Source organism: Microtus pennsylvanicus, chromosome 22 (genome assembly GCF_037038515.1).
Source record: "Microtus pennsylvanicus isolate mMicPen1 chromosome 22, mMicPen1.hap1, whole genome shotgun sequence".
In the NCBI taxonomy this organism is placed as follows: domain Eukaryota; kingdom Metazoa; phylum Chordata; class Mammalia; order Rodentia; family Cricetidae; genus Microtus; species Microtus pennsylvanicus.
In genome coordinates, this window is record NC_134600.1 from 3,190,884 (window position 1) to 3,213,334 (window position 22,451).

Here is a 22,451-nt window from a genome sequence, read left to right on the forward strand (position 1 = left end):
CCTCGGATGCTTCTTAGACTCCACAGTGTGCCCGTCCATGGCTAAGTGCTATGGAGGACCTAAAGACAAGGAAGGATGCCCAGAACCACAGACAAGCAAACCAAACCTCACAAGATGCGATTAAAGCAAATCACAACATAGTCCCAGGGCAAACACATCGAGTTTTCAATCTCCAAGGTAAAGCGCATTTTCTCACTACTTCATTCATTGCCCAGGTTCACCACACTTAATATCCAGAGCCTCGAGCAACGTGTACACTCAAAACAAATGGTCTGAAACCTGCTGATTTCTGGCACTCCACTTACACAGTTTTAAAACATCAGCAATGCAAAACCACTACTGGTTTTGCTGGCTTCATAGTCTAAACTTCCCAGGATGGCTAGACAATTCTCCATAGTTTGTCCTAAAAAAGGCGCCGTATGGAAAGTACCACACACAGCCTAAGGCCCAGAAGACACAGGTCCACAGCTCTCAGCCTCCAGCCCCCTCACCCAGATCTCGAAGCCTCACAGGCAAAGCAGTCTTGCCTGGCACCTATAATAGAGGCTCAAGAGATGGTAATTTCCTTCTTCCTGCCCTTTCCCTTCCAGTTAAACAAAAACATAAAAACCATGACATTTTAAAAATGTGAAACTCATAAATTTGAAAGAACACGCTCTGGACCCAAAAATAATAAAAAAAAATGCTATCTTCTATCTAAAAATAATGTTTGTGAGGCTGATTTGCATTTCAAGTTTTGGCAGTACACCTATGAAGGGTGTCTCTGGCTCGGAATGCGCCCTGGCAAGAGGTGATGAGGACGTGAACTGAGGTGGTGGCAGGAGATTGGAGACAACTGGGTAGAGGAGGTGGGATAGCAGGATTGTCAGGCCTCGAGTTCTGTCGACAGACAACCTGGGGTCCCTCTCGGCGCCAGCCCTCACTAACTGTGATTCAAGTTCTGCCTTGCATTCCAATTTGTGAAATAAAGAGAGAGAGAGCTATCCCAACTTCTCGGGTGGGTGTGAGGACTAAGTGAGACAATGCTCAGAAAGCACTTAGCACGCTCTCTGACGTGTTTGTGCAACAGAGAAATGTTGGCCATTACTAATAGACACAGCGTATCCCCCTGTGCACATCCCGTGAAGTCTGTGTCCTGCTACCTAATCCTCTCGGCTCTCTATTCACATCAGAATACTTGACCAATAAGAACCAGGCCGTTGTGTGGAGGCGGAATTGGCTGTCTTAGAAGAGACGATACAATGTTTTTAATTCTCTGACTCTCAACCACTGCCCTGGAAAATGTGATATTTTGTTTCTGTGTCTCACCTCCCCTAGGGACATGGAATCCTAGAGCTCCCGCCATTCAGAGAGTTGGAAATCAAATTGAGACTTGTGTCAATATTTAATTGAAAATTTATATTTGAGAAATAAAATACACCCCCAAAGTTAGATGTCTATTGAAAATTTTGGATAAATTTCAACATTAGTCTATATCACGGGTATTATACTTCTCCCTGAGAATGAATGCACACTGGAAGGGGCACCACTCTAACGACATTGCCCGACATTGTTCCCTGGACAGAAGATACCACACAGGCAGCTTATCCATGGAAGAGTTAGTCCTGAAGAAATATGTGTATGTTTTTATATTTGAAACCAATAACTACCATGCAACAGTGGTTTTTCTGACTTTGCAGTCATGGAGCTGAAGAATTTTGCAAAGAGTTGGTACAAAACAGAGAGTTGAGAAGTATTGATAGTAATAGTTAATCATCCAAAGAAAAAAATTAAAGTGAAAATAATTAAAATGACTAGAAACCCTACTGACTAAAGAGAGCCTCTATTAGTATTATGTCTTATATCCACTCAAAGTTACAACTGGAAGTTTTACTCAGCTAGCCTGCATTTAAATTAATATCCAGTCACACAGAAAGTATATTTTAAATGGCATTCAGAATATGAATTCATTTTTGTAGCTGCATAGCGTTATGCTGTATACTTTTAGAAATTAAGCCAATTTTATTGCGGCGTAAATGAACGGCAGACAGAATTTATCATAAAATATTTAGCTTTAATAAGGAGAGGACTTACAAAACCGAGGTTCCCATGGAGAGCAGGAAAACAGAAGGTAAGGCGGGGAGCACACCTGCAATATTTATAAGTAAATAATAACCTCAGGGGATCCCGCCCTTTAGGCAAGGTGATTGGCTGGGCTTCCCCTACACAATTTCTATTCACATATGACTCTGGTTATTTGAAAGGAAACCCATTAATATTGTTAACACTTTAAAAAGCATTGGACTTAAGGCCTATGGGTACACAGTCTAAATAATGGAGGAATGAAAAGTTTCAAGGAATTACTTTGACTGGGGGTGTGCGATCACTCAGTAGAGGAGGGAGAGACCCTCTCTCCCCACCATGACCTGTGTGAGCTGTGATGCTTGCTGATACTCGGGGGACGCCTCCAAGCTTCTACACGTCTTCAATAGCTTGGTGGGAGGTGAGGCTGAGCAGGCAGCTAGATCACAGGTATGGAAGCCGGCCTTCTTCAGAAATGCTCAGAAACCTAACACCAGCCAGAGAGACTTAATCCCCACTCTCTCTTAGCATGAAAAGTTCCCATCTATTTTCCATTTTAAAAACCCTCTAGAATTTGTTTGACAGTAATGTTCGTCCATTTCACTTCGTTCTGTTCCCTGGTGTCTGCGCCTGCTGCCCACACTTCATTGCATGGCCCACCTCACCTACAATGATGTCGTTTTCTTAGATACCTTTTTAATGTTTCTCAAGTGCTTTGAAGGTTATCAATTACATAAATTTCTATATTTTTATTTGCATCAAAGGTTTGCCCTTTGTGTGGAGGACAACATCAGGCAGACTTTATCATTACAGAATAAAACTTATGAAAATGCCCTTCAGCTCCCGGCTCCCCAACTACAGATCGCACATCTACTATTTACAGGACTTTATATTAAGAGTAGCCCTAGCAAACAAACCAGACACAGCCGTGGCCATTATGAGGTTAAGGGCTTACTGGTGAGGTGGAGAATAACAAAACAATCCCACAAATGAGTCCACGCTTACAAACACAGATGTTTGGGGGGAAAGCTACAGGCAAAAGTCTCATTCACCATGGAACAAGTGGCTTCATTCCTTTCCATTGATGTATATTTATATATATTTTAAACAGACGTTTCTTCTCTACATATGACCCACAGATATCAAGGCCACAGATATCAAGGGTCACTCCACTTTTTTAAAACAGGGTTTGAATTTTGATATAGGAACAAGTCAATTTGTATTAAACTCCATAAGGCTTTATATATTTATGTTATTGAAATTTTCCAGGTAAATAAAAGGTATGTTTTGATTTAACTGTCCTTTAAAACAATCTCTTTAGGAAATTAAATTTCTTTTTTTGAGTAAATCTTGGACATTTCCCAATAAATCTTTACTAAATATATAATCATTTTTCGCTGTGATTATTAATGGAATCTATTCCCATGAAGTTTTTTAAAGGCTGTTGGTATCTTACAGGCTGGCCATGGGATTTTATATTTTCAAAGTAACATTGCCTTTTAGTTTGTCCTCTGTCATCTCATTATAAAATACAAATGGACTTTATACTCATAAGTTGTCTATTGTAACTGTTTTATGCTTGCTCTCTTGGATAGTCAAATAATTTGATTTTTCCATTCTAATATTGACAGTGGTCGTCAAAATTTAAGTGACTTTTGCTCTTTTTCTCTCAACATCGGAACATAAAAATGCTGTTTTCATGTATCCCCATCTTTTTCTTAAGTGCACATTAAAGAGCAAACAGTTTGGGGGTTGAACCCACATATAATAATGTGATTATTAGCTTCCTACAGTTTTTATTTATCTCATTAGAAAATGCATGCATATTATGAGTGCAGTAGAATTACTTACAGTCACAAATAGCTTGTTCTCAATTGGTCAGCTATCACGACAGACCTAAGCTGATGATCGGCTCCTTTCCTCTCATTTTTTCTTCAATGCATGGACTGTCTTCGCTGGATGACCAGGTTGCGTCTCTCTAAAGCTTTGATGGAGATTTTTATTTCCTATTCATGAGTTTAATCTTAAGTTTTCTTATCATTTCCTCCCTTATATTCTTAACTTATTAATTTTTTTCAAATAGCCAGATGTCTAGACTTACAATAATGCAAGGCCCCTTTCCTTATACTCTGGAACTTCTCTCGGGCATTCTGAGAAATTCTGAGAATGTTCTTTGTAGAGGATTTAAATCTCATAGGGCAAGGATAGACTCAGTATTCTCTATGGCAATTAAAGCATCAGGTATATATATATACCAACATATATATGTTATGTTGGTAAAGTTAATAACAAATTTTACTATTTTACTTAATAAAGATCGACGTTATTTATAATTATGACATGCCCACATTGAACTGTTTGTATTTTTTTTTACATCCCCCCCCCCAAGTTCTTCTTGGCAAATTTCAGTTAATTTTCCTTCCTTTGACTTCATGAGTCATAATGAAAGTCCTCATGGTGAAGACTTGCTTCTGATGTTTGGTTCCATCTTAGCAGCTTTAATAAACACTATTGCCAAATCCTTATTGAGTTTCTAAATGTTTTCAATTACAATGCTATTTTATTTTTTTACTTAGGACTACCTAAACACATGTATACTTGATGTTTATAAAGCATACATAATACATTTAGTGTAGGTTTGCCTATATTTTTAATATCCAAGTTGTAGCACATTTATATATGTATCAATGATTTCCAGTTTTGCTTTAATGCAGTTGGACAATAAATCTTAATTGAGGCTTTCTACTCTTTCTACAATCACCATTTATTGTGTATATACATTATATTTATGTTCATTTGTGTACACCCATATAGTAGTATATGATATACAACTATATAGATATAATATATGTATCATATAATATATATATATATATATAATAGTGAACGAATGCACTCACAGTACTCCCGTTTTTCTAAGTCCTATATACAACATATATAGTGTCTTCAGCACTAAGATTTTGTTTTCAAGTCTTGCGTTTGATGAATGCTTGCAACTTTCTACCTTGGCAGCGAGTTGCCTGGCTCACACTTTGCAAACGTACACACAGATCCCACTCCCATTTAGACAACAGCACACTTTTTTTTTCTGTTTTTCTGTCGATCATTTTAAAATATGGTCACTCAATCCCAGGCTATTCCTATTTTAGTGACTACAGTAAAGCTATACAAAGATAAAGTTCTTTTTAAAGAGTAATTCCAGCCATTCCCCAAAGACTAGTTAACACCAGACCTGACACTATCATTGCTAGGTGGCTTCAAGCAAATACATTAGCCTTATAAAAAATAAGATTTGATCTGAATTTTCACCTTTTATTGGATTGAACCCAATACTTTATCTTTTCTGAAGTTTTAAGAAAGAACTTTGGGCTGGCTTCCCATCTTTTCTTTTCATATACCTCTTCAGTTCTTGGATTTTTTCCAGAATAAAAAGTGAATGGACAAAATACCCAAAGGAAGTCCTTCCCAGACTGGAACACCCATAGTGAAAAACTATTATTTTACAGTATTGTTTCCAATGTTATTTATGAATCATTATTTGGGGAATAGATCATCAAATATTCATACGTGTAATAAAATTTAATACATTTCCACTGTAACAACAAAAACACAAACAAAGTTAGAGCGGAGTAGAAACTTTCTAAACATGGTCCGTTTTGTGAGCTTATGCCTGCCTCCTAACATAGTCGGGTACCTAAAGCGCAGTTCCTAAATGCTACCTCTTGGGCTAGCAGGACGTTTTAAGGAAACGGATGAGATTCACGTGGTTATCATCAGAGTGTCCTAGCTCCACGTCGGGGTCTAGTGTGTTCTAGGTATGAATGCATCTCATTACAACAAATTAGGAGGTACCCGAGGCTGTCCTTTAAAGAGGTGGACACATGGAGAAGAGAGTGGTTGAATGATTTGTGTTCTAAGTCGAAGAGGTGACTCACACAGGCAACCCCCACGCCTGTGTTAACACTGCTGGCTACCATGATTCAGAAACCATCCATGCCTCTGCACTGAAAAATGATACATAAACAATCCTTCAAGCTAAATGGAATACCAAATCAAACTATATATAGTTTAAGAATTGATACATGTACAAATATAGCTGAAATCAAAATTTATAGCCCTCAAAGAATCTATGCATCACCCATACATATGCATGCAGATTTGTATGGGTTCGTATTTTGAGAGTTTTCTACAAAAACTCTTTTACTTTTCATTAAAGTTTATACTTTTAAATCATAGACTTATCAGCAATTTTAATAAATAACACAGAAAGCCTGTATTCCCTTCGCTCCATTGTTACCACCAGTAACTAATGTGCTATAAATTACATTAATGCACTATAAATTAAGTAAACATACATACAGAGAAGGGGAGATGCAGACCATCCTTTCGCTACAGGGTCCTCCTTGTAACACACCGACTCTATTACCACCTTGCCCTCCTCCCTGTCCTTAACTCTAGACCATTAATCTGTGTTTAAATGTTGTCTCAAGTCAATACTCACAAATTAGTTTCTATGAATACTTGCCCTAGTATTTCTCAGTCCAAGAGTTGACCGCTGGTCTTCTGGGGTCTGACATCACTGTGGCATCACACGGACCATGGGAAACAGCAGCAGAATGAGGATAGCAGTGGCTTCCTTTCCACGCCTCTGCGCCACCTTCCTTTCTACATTTAGCTGATGGTCTTGACGTGTTGTCATTGATAGGTCTGGGCCACATTTCTAGACTTCACGTTCTAAAGTTTTAGTAACTTTTTCTTCTTGTGGACATGGTCCTTTGTCAGACTGGGAGGCATAAAGGATACGGAAATGTCAAACAGAAGTTTATCTGTCCATAGGAACCCTGATTACCAAAGAGTTCTTGCACACAGTCTTTGTGTATAGTTCTCTCTCCCTCCCTCCCTCCATCCCTCCCTCCGTCCCTCCCTCCCTCCTTCCCTTCCTTCCTCCTTTCCTCTCTCTTTCTCTCTCTCTTTCTCTCTCTCTCTCTCTCTCGGTGTATGTGTGTGTGTTTGTGTATGTGTGTGTATATAAGTTTGGTGTGTGTGTGCTTTTTCTAGACTTTTGGTGTATTATATTCTAGATATTCTTGAAAATCTTTAGTCAGACAAAGTGTCAGGCTTATTTTGTTAAACAAGAATGCCTCTGATATTTTATTGAGAAGCTGGTAAAAAAAAAAAAACACCTTGATCCTCAAAAGTTACTTTTCACACTTTCTTAGCTTGCTGAAAGATGTTAATGAATTGTGTTTCACTGACAATGCCTAAGGGGCATTGCGTGCAGAGCAGCGCTGGGCTGTGCAGGCAGACTTGACAAGCAAATGCTACCACTCCGACTTGGTTTACGTTCAGGATGAAACCATCCACACACCCTTCAGTTCCGATCCTGTTTGAACCACTTAACTTTACACTTGATTTTTTTTTCTCCCTGAATTTCTTTCTTCTAACTTTTAGCTGTATGCTTTACAGATATGCTTTCTCCAGACAGGTCTATAACCAGAGGTTTGGGAAAGGCCTAAGAAGGTGTATTTATCAAAGAGCTCTTCCAAAGGGGGCCATCTGATCCCAACACCCCACCCTTTCTCCTGTGACCAGCAGGCCATAGCATCGCGGCGCTCACCTCCCACCTTGGCAAAAAGCATTTGGAACATCTGCATGGCATTAAAGCCCAGAGTAAATGCTTCCTCTTCTGTTTAAAGGTAATTTGGGTGTGTATACAGTGTGTGTGGAGGGGGAGTTGTTTGTTTCTTTGGCCTACATGATACAAAGGCAGTCATTAGAAATGTACACAGACAATACTTTCTTTAAATCTGAATGTTGGCAAGTAGCAATTTCACTAATTTGTTAGCTTGCTTCTTTGCCTTGATATTTCAATAATTATTTTTGTGTACTAACTGGAAGAAATGTTATTTTTCTTTTATCTAAGCCTTAGCTCCTAGAAAGAAAATTATCTGTTGCTCAAGTTTCAGTATTTCAGTGGGTTCATTTTATTAAAGTTCCTTTAAGCCTTCCCATGCATCCTGCATCTTCATTCCCATTTGAACAACTGAATTTTACACTTGATTTCCCCCCCCCCCCAGTTTCTCTTTTCTAACTTTTTCTCTGTAAAATGACCCAAATGAGAGAACTCCTGTCTGAGAGGCTTGACACATCTCTCTCAGGAAACAGGTGCATTTGGGTCTCATTGGAGATTATCAAACACAATTCTTATGCCAATTACAATGATATAGTTGTTGTCAGAAGTTTCTATTCTGTCAGGCCCCACAGCTGTTCAGTCCCAAAGAAACATACAGAGATCTACATTAATTATAAACTCATTGGCCTATTAGCCCAGGCTTCTTATTAACTCTTATAACTTATATTAACCCATACATCTTGTCTGTGTTAGCCACAAGGCTTGGTACCTTTTATCAGTGAGGCATTCTCATCTTGCTTCCTCTGTGTCTGGGTGATGACTGCAGACCGAACCTTTCCTCTTCCGATAATTCTCCTGTTCTGATTGCCCCACCTATGCTTCCTGCCTGGCTATTGGCCAATCAGCATTCATTAAAGCGATATAAGTGACAAATCTTTACAGGGTACAAGACCATTGTCCCACAGCACATAGTAGCCATTCAGATGGGAAATAAAATGAACCAGGACCTTAGAGTTGCCTTAGGGGTAGAGGTGCCTGCTCCCAAGCCTGAGGATCCTTTAATCCTAAGGAGAGCATCAACCCCTGCACGCTGTCTTCTGACAACATACATACATTTGCTCCACCCCTACAGGTGCAAACACAAATAAAAAGCAGTGTTTAATAAATTAGGAAGACCATAAATTATGTAGTTTACAATCCTGGCAAGTGACTCATTTGCTTAATCTTACTAGACAGCAGGCAGTGGGCAGACACAAATCAGTCTTAATGCCAAACTTCTTTGCCTTAGAATGCAAAACAGAATGTCGAAGGTGCTCTAGCTAAGAGCTCACCCTAGCACGAAGGCCCTTGTCCAGAGTCAACGGACTTACTTAAATTTCTGTGAAAGTTATTTTAGAAAAGGTAAGGTATAAAAAAGTTTGTGTCTGAGTGTGTGCACGCACATGTGTGTGCATATGTGTGTCTGTGCATGTGCAAAGGCATCCACTGAAACATCTACTCACTGAGATGTACCCCACCGGAAATAGATGGTGTGCACTAATTTTCAGATTTCTATTTACTTGTTTAACTACCTATTAAATGGCATCATCCTTGCCTGTCATGTAGCGCACTGTATTATAGATGACATAATTATTATAATTCTCAGTTTTGAAAGCCCTCCGTCTCAGAGCCTTTCCTCCCCCTTTGCGAAAATGAAAACAGCTCCTTCACTCCATGCTCTGCTAGGATGACTGACAATTGATGCAAACACACCGAGCTCCCACAAATAATTTTAATTTCCATCCAAAATAAAAATGTGCTAATTCCTCATGTCTATAACAAAAATATTTTCATAAGGATTCTGTTTACGCAGATTTAATCAGTTGTGTCACTGGGGTACAGTAGAAACAGCAATGTGACCTGCTGAGATTTCACAGCAGATTGCAGTTTACAATCGAGGCAGCAAGCGTCACTGACGTGCACAGCTCTCGCCCCAATTACTAATTAATCAGACCCAAAGAGGTCTTCATAAAAGGCACCAAATTCAGCTGTGCAGCCCATAAATCGGAAGGTCTCCTCTATTTTCTAAAGATGAAATATGACCGAAGGTATTGGGTCCTGTGTAGGATCTGTCTTGTGCATACACCCTTCAAATACCAGTGCGTGTTTGCTTAGCCCCGCTCTCTCTGGAAATTTCTGAATATTTCACACTGTGGCAGTGTCCCAGAATCATAAAATGTCAGTGTGCTGCCTTCTGTACAAGGCAAGTGAGTGGTTGGCTTTTGTGATTTTCCTGTACCTGTCCAAATCATCTGGCTCCCTCTCTCCCGGATCTACAGAGTAGAGGGTTAGGATATGCAAATTTATTTTAGGAATATTTTTGGAAGTATGAAAAATAGCTATTGGGATAACTTAGTTCAGTTCAACTTCTACACAGCTTCAGTGTGTAGAAAAATAGATTTGTTCCCCTTCATATGGAACTCTGACCATAAAAGCCTTGCAGACTGCCCATTTTAACGAAAAAAGGAGAAAATGAATGAATGAATGAATGAAAAAAGAAAGGAAGGAAGGAAGAAGAAAGGAAGGAAGGAAAAAGAAAGAAGGAAGGAAGGAAGAAGAAAGGAAGGAAGGAGGAAAGAAGAAAGTATTCCTTCTCAAATTGTTTATTTTAGCCATTTTTAGAATAATGGGTCTGATTTCTATTTTTCTTCATTTGCTGAGTAACTCCTTTATTGACAGTGTTCATTTGAAGTAAATGGCCGCCAGGACTCTGGTAGACAACAGGGGAAGGGACACACGATAATCAGGCTGCTGGTCGGAGTCTTGGTACATAGAACACCCTAGACAACGAGCCACCTCCCCTGGGGCCTTATTGTATTGTCTACACGTCACTGTATGCGGACAGCCCTGTGAGGTCTTCTGACCTCAAGATCAGCATATTGGTGTGCTCATACATGTGCAACAAGAGGTGGAGAAAGAGAGCAATTGTGAGAAGAGAAGCTGCCCCACTTTCGCTTACCAGTGAGTTCTGGAACCTGTCATGAAATGGAATATCACAACATAGATTATATATATATAATATATATATTGCAGAGAAAGGGTGCAGTGACTGGAGTTTTACATTTTTAACTAAGGAATATATCACAGTAACCATAGCCATGACAAAAATAGACTGCATACTAAAAATGAAACAGCTACAAGCCACTTTTAGGATTAAAGCAATTTCCTGATGCTTCAGGTCCAAAATACACCCTGCACACTCAACAGAGAAGAGAGCGTGGCATTGCCTGCAGCTTCCAGCTCTCCTTTGCCTGTGAGGGTCTCCAACCAGATGCAAGTTCCGCCTCTCTCTCTCTCTCTCTGTAAATTTAGCAAGTGAAAAGAGGTGATGCCTAAGGATCCTGGCATGGCAACCTGTTGCAAACTCTCAAACTCTCTTTTAAGAGCGGCCTTCTGGGGAGGCGGTTCTGTTGGTAGAATTCTTCTTGTGGGACCGTGAGGGCCTAAGCTCAGATACACAGCAGCACCCATGTAAAAACCATGCTTAGTGGAATGATTACAGCCCCAGCACCGGGGAGAGGAGAGATCCTCTCGCCTTGCCAGTCAGCCAGTCTAGCCAAATTGGTGAGACTGGTTCGGTGATAGGCCTCATACCAACAAACAGGTTAAAGAAATACTAAGAACACACATGGCATTGACTTCCAGCCCCCCACAAATGTCCGTACACGCTTGTGTACACACAGACAAAAGAACATGTACACACACGAAGGAAAACCATCTCGGTCTCCAGTACGCATCAATTTTCTGTTGAATTGCTAGCAGTTGTGTTGATTTTCCTAGCATAGGGAAGAACTGAACATAATCCAGGGCAGTTGAAAAAGAACAAACGCCTGAGCTGGTGCTTGCTTCCTCTTGTTCATGTTTTCCCCAGTACACAGATATGTGTGGTGCTGGTGGTGGGAGCTAAATATTCGGAAATAATATGTTTTTTTTTTTTATCCACCACAAGCAGAGAGAAGCAAGAGGTGCATTGCTAGCGGTGACTGCGCTTTCTTTCCTATCTTTCCAAACCCGAGTAATCACACAGATAGAGCCCCACACCGAAGCATATACATGATGTGCTAGCTTGACTCAGTGGGTTATTAAGAAGTAGGAAGAGGAGAAGACAAAATGGAGTTGGGATGGAAAGGTGACAGGGGGTTCTATGAGAAATTGGAGGGAGATTAGGTTGGATACAACATAAATATATTGTATCTGTGTACGAGCTTACTAAAGAATATGTATAACCTTTGGAAAAGGGTCAGAATCAAGTCATGATGCATAAGGATACCATGCTCTGTGAACACCGCCTAAAGTTCCAGAAAGCATATGTCTATGATTTATCTCTTCAGAGAACGGAATATCCCGCAAGCAAAGTGTCAAGCAGAGCAGAGACTCTCCTCAGATAATACACCCTCTTAGAATCTGGGCCCCTGCTCCCAGGAGCTGGGATAGCACTCCACTGAGAATCCAAGTTCTGAGGTCCATAGACTGTAGATCAGGGAGAAAAGGGAAGATAATTCCCAAGGAGTAATAGATTTGAAGGATGAGTACAAGGACAGATACAGAAACTCTTCTTGACTCATTCACGGGTGCCTGAAACACCAGCATGATAAAGATAATCGTTCAGATTGGCTTTGGTAATCTAATCAAAGCCCAGGGGAAGAACGGCAGAGCTAGGTGTGGAAAGGCAGGGTGCTGCACACACACCATCATGTGGTGTCTTACGTTTCTCTGTGCACCCCCTCTTTGAGATCAGGATGGCTTAACAGAGGCGAGCATGAAGCCCAAGGGTCTACTGGCAATTTTTACCCGATAAGGTCACCAGTGACAACCAGCGGTGAAAGGGGGGAACTGGGTGTACAATGGCGCCCCCTAGGAGGGAAATCAGATGAAGACGAGGGGAGCTGTAGCCACACCCCGAGGGAAGTGATGGCTTCACGGAAAGCAAGGGATGTTTCCATAAGGGCGTGGATACAGGCCAGGCGGTGGTAGTGCACGCCTTTAATCCCAGCACTCGGGAGGCAGAGGCAGGCGGATCTCTGTGAGTTCGAGAACAGCCTGGTCTACAAGAGCTAGTTCCAGGACAGGCTCCAAAGCCACAGAGAAACCCTGCCTCGAAAAACAAAAAAACAAACAACAACAACAAAAAAGGGCATGGATACAAGATCTTAAAGACATCTCGGGAGCAGATTGAGGACAAAACCATAAACATAGCTTACTCGGCATTGCCTATATTATAATAGGTTTGTCTATTAATCAGATTTTTAAAAATAATTTACATGTACAGGTGTTTTGCCTGAATGTGTATCTGTGTCCTACATACATGTCTATGGAGGCCAGAGAGGATGTGGAATGTTGTCAGACGGGAGTTTTAGATGGTTGTTAGGCACCACGTGGGTGCTAGGAATTGAACCCCAATCATCTCGAAGGGCAGTCAGTGCCCTTAAGCATCTCTCTACCCCCTCAACCTGAATTTTATGAGTAGAAAGGACTTTGCATCATTCTGAAGAGCTGCAAGCATTCCGAAGCGCATACCATGAAATGAATGATTGGTATGCTTCCTCTCCCTCTACCCCAAAAAAGAAAGATTAGAAACAATTTTTTAACTATTGTTTACTACAAGAAGAAAGCCATATTTCACATAAGTGATAAACTCTGGTGCCTGGCCATTTTGGGAATATTTATTAGGGAATATTTATTTTAAAAAAACATTAAAATGAAATCCTATTCAATGAAGGGAAGAGAATTAAGACAGGAAAAAAGAGAAGAATCCACAGGTTTATTCTGAACTCTCCGTGCCCTGAATAGCAGTTGGCTAACTGTAAAGACACGACATCACATGTGTAAGGAACGTCATGTACACAGACGACCACACAACAACCCAGCGTGCGTGAGCTACCGTCTCTCTTCGTCACAACGCCGCTTAGCTCAGCTGAGTTTGATTTGGCTAGAACACTGCTTAGAAGATGTGGTTCTCACGTTCACTGTCACGCGTGAACCTCCCCGAAGATATTTCATCTTCCCAGACAGGGCTACGTTTGACTCTGAGCACAGAAGTTAAATCGATTCCATGTTCCATTATTTGCATCCCTTTTAAAACCGATGCTGTTGATTATGTCGTCTTTTGCGGGGCCTCACTGTAAACTGTAGGTGTTAGCATTTAATTTAAAGGTGATTAGAGACGCCTGCTATTGTAGGTTCAAAGCAGCGGGGTCACAAAACAGAAGGAAAGAGAAGGGACGGGACTATGATGGGAACGATTATTCCCTATTTTTAAGAACTCCTAACAATTCCTATTTGACAGTTCCACACCTATTCTACTGTGAGGCTATTTCTTTTTTTATTTTGTTAAATGCGCAGTTATTCCCATAGCACCGGCGGGGCAGTGGGGAGGAGTGGAGAGGGAGCGCCTTTACACTCATCCTAGCCCTTAACAACTTAACAGGGAAATTAAAAAGCACATCTGTAAATAAATGCATCATTAGATTCTCATCAATTTGTAAGCTTCACTTGATGTATGGCTCGAATAATCCCACAAGGAAGACAAGGGGAGTGTTGGGTTCCAGGCACACGCCAAACAGATGAAGAGAGGGGATGGACGGGTGTGGGGGGGGCTGGTTATTTAAACGAACGTCTCTGCAGATGCTAGCGATACCTTCCTGCAGTGCAGGATGGAAGGCTGTTTTGCACACGCAGCTACCAAGGCGTGCATTAGCGGAGGAGAACTCCGGACACATTAAAGAGAGCGCGGTAAACTAATGACGCACTTGAGTGGTAACAGGTGGCCATTAGGCCAGCATCTGCTCTCATCAGAGTTAATTATTCAGTGGCTTTGTTTTCCAAGGAGGTGCGTGGTAAAAATTGAGCAGAATCTTAATTAAAACACATTTCCAAACTCCTTGGATGCTCATCTAGTCGAAAGAAAGCAGGGCAATTTTCGCCATAGACATCAAGCTTCAGTTGAGCTGTCTAATGGAAGACGGAATTCAGCCAATGCAACTGGTGAGGGATTAACTATTGGTATGCCCGGAGCATGCGGAGAAGCACCTTGAGAAGCAACCGACTTCTTCCTCAGAATACTAGGTCAGATAACGAGGAAGGTAATAGATTTAATTTTCTTCTGTACGTAAGATGGCAACTAAAATGTTGTATATATGTGTTTTTGACACTAAGATATATGAAGCTAAGGTGAATGTCTTATGTAAGCCCAAATTTATTATTTAGGACTCAAAAATATACCCTATAAATTAAGTTAGGCATGATAGCACATGTATTTAATCCCAGCATTCAGAAGGTAGTCCAGGGAAACCAGAACTACATAGGAGGCCCCTGTCTCAAATCACATACACACACACACGTTTTTTATATATATATATATATATATATATATATATATATATATACACACACACACACACACATCATACCTATTAACTTTAATTATACCTATTAACCTATTTTACACACTTCAAAAAAGGTAATATTGTCTAAAATCAACATTAGCCTATCAGCATGCCAGTGGGAATTCTAGTTAAACCCCTAATATCTATAGAAACACATCAAGTATTTGCAATGTTAATTAATATGCCATAGATATAGTCACATCTTATAAACACTCCGTATGAAAATAGTACTATCATACCAATGTAGATATCGATAGAATAAAATGTTTTCTAAGTCTTTGTTTTTCTTCTTTTCCTGATGTAAAAAAATCAAATAATCAATAAAGAATAATCATCACTTTTGACCTAAAGAGATAGATGATACAAATGAAATAAGAAGGAAAGATAGAAAGGAGGGAGGGAGGGAAGGAGGGAGGGAGGGAAGGAGGAGGAGCAACCAGGAGAAAGAAGTAGAATTACACCACAGCAATAGAAGCAGAGTTCAGTCAACAAGTGTTGCCAACTCTTGCCCCAAACTTTGGGGACAGTGAATTTTCTCTGAATCCTCAGCATCTGTCACACTGTCTGGAGGGTCAATGAGAAGCACTACAGGAAGAGATTCTTGGTACAGACAGTTTAACGCTGACTTCATTCTGCTATTGTGCCCCATAATACTGACGTGGGAAAGTGAGGACAAATATGATTACTGGGTTTGGCTGGTGTCCTCTTAAACAAGTATATTGTGTCTCAAGGGATTCCTTTGTAGCCATAAAGTAATAATGGCATTAAGAATGAGTAATTTAGTTATTAATAAAAATATTTACAGTCAATATATACCATGAACTCAAAAGGATAGATAGATGATAGATAGATGATAGATAGATGATAGATAGATAGATAGATAGATAGATAGATAGATAGATAGATAGATGATAGATCTCAACTCCTCCTGCCTCTCCTCACCAAACTCTTGATAAGCCTCGATCACTAAGACTAGGTATATTTCATTTCCCTGTGTATCTTTGCATAATTCCAATTGCTCCGTTTACAGTGGTCTGAGTGCTGTTTATACCTAGGTCATTTGGTTGCTCGCAGGTCCCATGTCATATCTCGCATATGCACTTGCCTGGTGCTCACGTCTTTCACGAGAACTGCTACTCTGGGCTTACCAGCTCTAAAGAGCAGGGGAGTCACTACCCGCTCCAGTGCCCCTGCTCTCTGCCTAGCTGTGCTGAATGCATTGCTCCTTCTGGGAGGCATACGCCATTAGTCAGGTTACAGGCTAAGGCTCCGTAACAGATGGATCCCAGACAGTAAATTGAGAAAAATGGAATGTTGTTTTGCTCACATGGACCATGCTGGAAGAGGACAGGCAATCCCGGCTAGCAGCAGAGGTCTGATTCTGGAGGTCACTCAAGGCGCAGCTTAGTCCCATCTTCCCTTCCAAGTGTCTAGGGCGCTGGAATCTGATGAGGTTGGGTCCTGGTCACTTCTTACCCCTGGGATGGAAAAGAAAAGGGAGATGGAAGTTTCCCCTTTCAGTACAAGAGTTGCGCATAACATTTTAGTTTATGATCCACAGAAAGAAGTCTAGCTTTTTGGATTCAGCTGAAGCCAGCACAGGCCAACAAGCACTGCCTGTGGCATGGTAGTCATGTCCTCAGTAACTACACAAAGGCAAAAACTCACAGATCCTGCTAAACATCTAGTACAATCAGAGAAAAACATGAAGCAAGGATCGGGCAGGGTCATCCTATTTCAGCTGAAATGCCTTCTTTTGTGACTAGAACCCACACGGAGTCCACCAATTAAGCAATGGTTGTGTATTCCAGGCAGGAAACCCTGGTGCAACAGCATCGATAAGTACTACTGTTCAGCGTGAAGAAAAAAAACAGCATGCTTCTGTAAACTCATCAGAGAATTTTGTCTTTTATCCTAGCTCTGGGAAGCATAAAGTCACCCTAAATATAATTTGCTTACATACTTCTATTCCGTACATATGAAAAACAGAAAACTAAAGCAAACAAAAACTGAGATAAAAGATGAAAAGATCACAAGCAATGATGAACTTATATACAAGATAATTGGCCTAGAAGTCTGGGGAACAGGATTCTAGGATACATTACTGCTTCTTTTGTCTCCGAGTTATTTGGGAGTCTTTATAAACTAATCTATAGGTTCCTTTTGGACTTAGAACAGGTGCCAAAATTCACTTCAATGACTTACCCATACTCTACAATGTCAGTTCCAGATTTTATACAGGGTTTTTTTTTCCCTCCTACAGTAGCTTAGAATCGTGGTCATAGGATCTCAATAATTATTTTTTGAAAGATAAGAGGAGATGAATGATGAGCGATTAGAATTGCTTCTAGTTCTGCCTGATAGGATGCCGCATTTCTCAAACACGTCACTACTTCACCTGTCAGTTCTGTGCTCAGCACAATGGTGAGCTCTCTCTTCTGCTCAGAAAATAAAATGACTGGTTAAACTCTAAGCAAACAGCTGTGCTTTTCAGCTCAAGACTGTGACAGCACAGAGCTCCCCGGGGCTACACATTCCAAGTTCATTTATGGACCTGAGTGAAAATACCCTTGTGATGTCCCGCTCCTCATTCGATGGATATACTCCAATAATTATTTTTAAATTATATTCTTTTTCTTAACAAAGATGATGAGGAAGTCAGGGACATCGTGTCACTAATTGCCATTAACCTATGAACAGATATTATCGTTGCTTTAGAGCTAAAGGAAACGTTCATGATCCGCCGTGGCTCATCAATGGGGAAATGAAAGATGCTGAGACAATACGAAGTAGCTACTCCACGAAACATGGTCCTTGTTAGAAAGCAGGGTACAGTTTGGTGAACAAGTTAACAAATATATTGGGGTCTCACAACAGCCAGCTTCAAGTTAACACACAGAAAGAGCATAAATGAGAGGTTTAGAAAAGCCATGTGTCTATCACAGAAGTCCAATCCGATGAATTGACCGACACTGGGCTACGGATGAAAGGGTAGACTAACAGGGACCTATGAAATATAACACAATGTAGGCAATCATTAATTTATGTAGTAGCATCATTAAAGTCTGGCCCTGCCTCGCCTCCAGCTCTTCACTGGGTGAGGGAAGCAGCCAATCCGATCATCCGGGCAAAGGATAGCTGAGCACAGCGTTCTTAGCTTCACCAACTCTCGGAGACTGTCATCTAGACTCTGGACACATTTTCATCTGAATGTTGGTTTTGCTCAAACCGTCTGCCTCTCAACCGGATACTCTTAAAGGTTTCTCTCTTCCTTTCAAAATTATTGTCTATTATTTTAATCTGTGGGGGATAGAATAACATTGGTATCAGGTTGGGCTGTGGATGATAAAGGTTTGGATAACAAATGTTCCCTAAAAACATACATAGTAAGTAACTTTGTGTGCAAAGGTCAGGATCTATTAAGAAATATATATGTGTTGCTATTATACATGTGTTATATATTATGTAATATAAATATATTCCTAAATAGAACAGTATATAGAAAGGGCAGGATATATTTAGGAATGTGTATATTCATATATATATACTATTATTACACATACATTATATAATATATATATTCCTAAGTATGTCCTGCCCTTTTCACATAAGGTTACATATATATGCATATATAATATTTATAAAATTTATAATATAATATATTATAAAAATTATTGGAGAAAGAAGGCATGAATTTAAAAGAGAGTAAGGAAGGGTACATAGGATGTTTCGGAGGCAGAAAGGGGAAGGGAGAAAGTAATTATAATCTCAAAAATTTAAAAAAAAATAGTGCCTCATAGTCTGTGCAATCAAAGGTTTAAACCCCAGTAGTTGGTTCTGTTTGGGGAGTCTTAGGAGGCGTGTTCTTTCAGAGGAAGTACGTCACTGGAGGTCTCATTTCAGAGTTTCAAGACTCACGCTGTCTCCTCTTGGTTTTCTCTACTGACACTTGTAGTTCAAGATGTGAGCTCTCGGCTTCCTGTTCCTCTCACCCACCCGCTGCTTGCTGCCGTAGTTCCCCTCTGGAAACATAAATCACGTAAACTCCTGCTGTACGTTGCTTGGTCACGGTGTTTTATCGCAGCGATAGAAAAGCAAGTAAGATAGCAATCTGTCCTGAACCAATTTTTAAAATATAGAGAGAACCTCGGGGCTAAAATAAGAAGCTGTGATAGATTGACCTCTGCTTGTCTTCTGGGATTGTTTGTCACGACCCCTTCTTGATCCACATTTGATATGGTCTCTCATTTCCAGACCTTCTACCTGCTTCTGAAATGAAGCAGAATGAGTAAGATATCTTTAACATGGGACATATTGGGTCTGTGCAGAAATGCATATCACTGTTCAAATGGCACGATTCAACACGCTTCGCCATACTCTTGCAAATATTATTATTATAATAGACATGGATTTTTTTTTAAAAAAAGAGGTTGTAAGTTTGAATTGCTATAGTCCAAAAATCTTTCTTCAGGAGTACTGGTCCATGACAGCCTATGGCCAATGTACCCTCCCTACCCAATCTTATAACGGTAGGAATCCCATTTCTGCCAAGAGTACTGTTCATCCCCAGTGCAGTCGTGACACGACTCTAAAGCATCTGAGATTGCGTGATATAAAAATCAACTCGACTCAAAATAAGAGTGTCAAATTTGGAAGCCAATTTCATGTGGTCCTTAGAGAACTTAACCAAGGGGTTGATGCCCAGGTTTATTTAATAACTTCCTCTCATCGGTAGCTCCACGTTCATACTCTCTTTTTCAGGGCTGTGAGTCTGCAAGATCAATATTTTGTAGTGAGATTGCAAGGTTTTACTTTACATTGTAGTTTTTTTTAATTCCTCTTTTCCTTTCTCTGACTTGGTCTCCACTTAACACCCATCCACCTTTCCTTCTATCCCTTCTCCATCACTCCCTTCCTGTCTTAGCTCAACTATGCCTTCTGGGCTCAAGGTGTACAGGTGTGCATAGCAACCATCTACGGCCACAAGTCTGGGACCTGCTACAGTGTGCTTGTGCCCCAAAACCCTCTAATGCCAGAGCAGTAGGTGCTTCCTAGACACTGCTATAAAAACAATAGAAATATCTGATTCCTAATTGCAAATTTGAGCTTTCCCTTCAGCGGTTGGGTCATATAGTACACTTATCAGTAGGTTTGAGGACCCGCTAAGTGTTTACGGCTTAGCCAACTTGAGATCTAAGCATGGGTTATAAACTCACTTTATGAGATGATGAGAAAGAGATTGAGCATTCTACTATGGAGTTTAAACATCCCACCACAACAGATGGCCCGTGCCATTTTGTAAGGAGCATCCCTTAGGAGCAAACCCTCGTAGAGACTATTAAAGTTTCTGCTTGCATGGGAAAACGCCATTTCAATATTGATGACGATACCTATCCGACCTCTACTGAAAACAAAGTCAGCGAGGTTTTCCCCTTGGCGCACGGGGAGTGAACATTGAGGCAGGAAGTGTCCACCTGCCCAGCACGACACGTGTCTTTGAGAACTGAAGAAAACCACAGACAGCTGGGTAACCCAACCGTGTCCCCCAAATACAAAGATCTGCTCAAGGAATAAAAATAAAATGGCAAGGCGCACGACTCCTCAAAGGCACATATTTGATTTGAGTTGTTAAGCGTCGAGTGTTGGAATTTTTGAAGAACTGTCGCTATTTAATAGAGGTGAAAGTTTTCATGTGAACACCGCCTGTGGGAGCGCGTGTGTGCAAAGTTGGCGTGACACATTCTGCTCAAATTAGACTTCTAAATAACTAGTAACAGCTGTGGTGCTTGGAAATCGGTTGGGTGGCGACGGTGATGTCATGAGCTTATATAAGTAAAATAGGTGTACTTATCAGATGCGGGCTGATGAGCAGGTCATTCTCTGACAGAGACAGCACGCGGGCATTTTCACTCAGAGGCTGTAAATGCGCTCCACCTACAAGGCAGTATGTTTCAGCTCGTTAAATTTTTAGCCTCGTGTATCTTTGAAAAACACATAGGCCCATTTGGATAGCAGAGACAGGACATACACAATTATTTCATGGGAAATAATTAGCATGCGAAATTACCAGACAAAATTGTGACTCTGTATTCACTTATAGCCCTCAGTCTTCATAAAAACTCTTGCTACGCTGAAGACTTTCTCTTCGGTCCACAACGAAAATTCTTTAAAACGTCACTCGGAAAACAACCAAGTCTTCAGAACCACATGTGATTTTTCTAGAGGCATATGAGTAGCTAAAGATAATTGTAAGAGCAATTAGAATTAATTAAATTAGTTAAATGTATTTCCTCTTGTAAAACATTGGCCGAAGATGAACACTAAGGAATAATCTGCTTAAAAGTTGTGGCAAAACACAATACAATTGAGCACGGAGAATTATTATTTAACCAACTTGCCTAGAATAATGAAAGAAAGTAATGTTATTTGGAGTAAGGAAATGAAGGAAAATTAAAATTAGGGGTGTGAAACGTGAAGATTCCTTCCAGTTACTAGAGCCCTGACTCATACATAGGTAGATCTGGCTTCTCTTCACACTCATAGAGACAGGACTATGGGAGCAATGTCGCGGACTTATTTTGATATTGTTCTGTAAAAGATCAGGTTAATTATGCAAGCATTATTCATTTGTGAGTAAAGATTTCATGCGCGTTCTCGATTCAAGAAAAGCGCTTAAGGAATGAATTCATTTTCATTTTGAAACTCAAGATGCGGCTTGCAAAATGTCTTCCTCCAAGCCCTTTAGCGAAGGAGGCGAGACTTGCGTTCAGAACCAAGGAGGATGAGCCCTCTTCCATGGAAGCGCATTCTCTCTCTCTCTCTCTCTCTCTCTCTCTCTCTCTCTCTCTCTCTCTCTCTCTCTCTCTCTCTCTTTCTCTCTCTCTCCCTGCCATGCTGTCTGTCTCTAAAATCGGGGAGTCTGGTGCTAACACACTTCCTTCCCAGAATCATCAGCGACTCTCGTTTCAGCTATTAAGTATTTAAAGACAGTCGTTGGAGAGCGTGTCTATCTCTTCTAATCCTGTGCAGGCTAAATGAAATTCAAGTTCTCAAAATGGCTTGTCATCGTAGAGGAGGAAGGAAGACGTGCCGAAGAGGACACTTGGAGGAAGAGTTGCTTCCAAAAGAAGCCATGGTGATACAATATGGTAAGAGAAAAGAAAAAAAAAATGTTTGCTGTGTCCTCTCGGCTGGAGCGTCTCCTGTTTGGAGATATTTCACAAAATGATTTCACAGGCAAATGGTTTAATGCGTGGCCAGCCAATTTAGCCTTTATTTTAAATATATTCTTTATGCATATAGATATTTTGAGATTGCGCCTTCTGGAATGATTA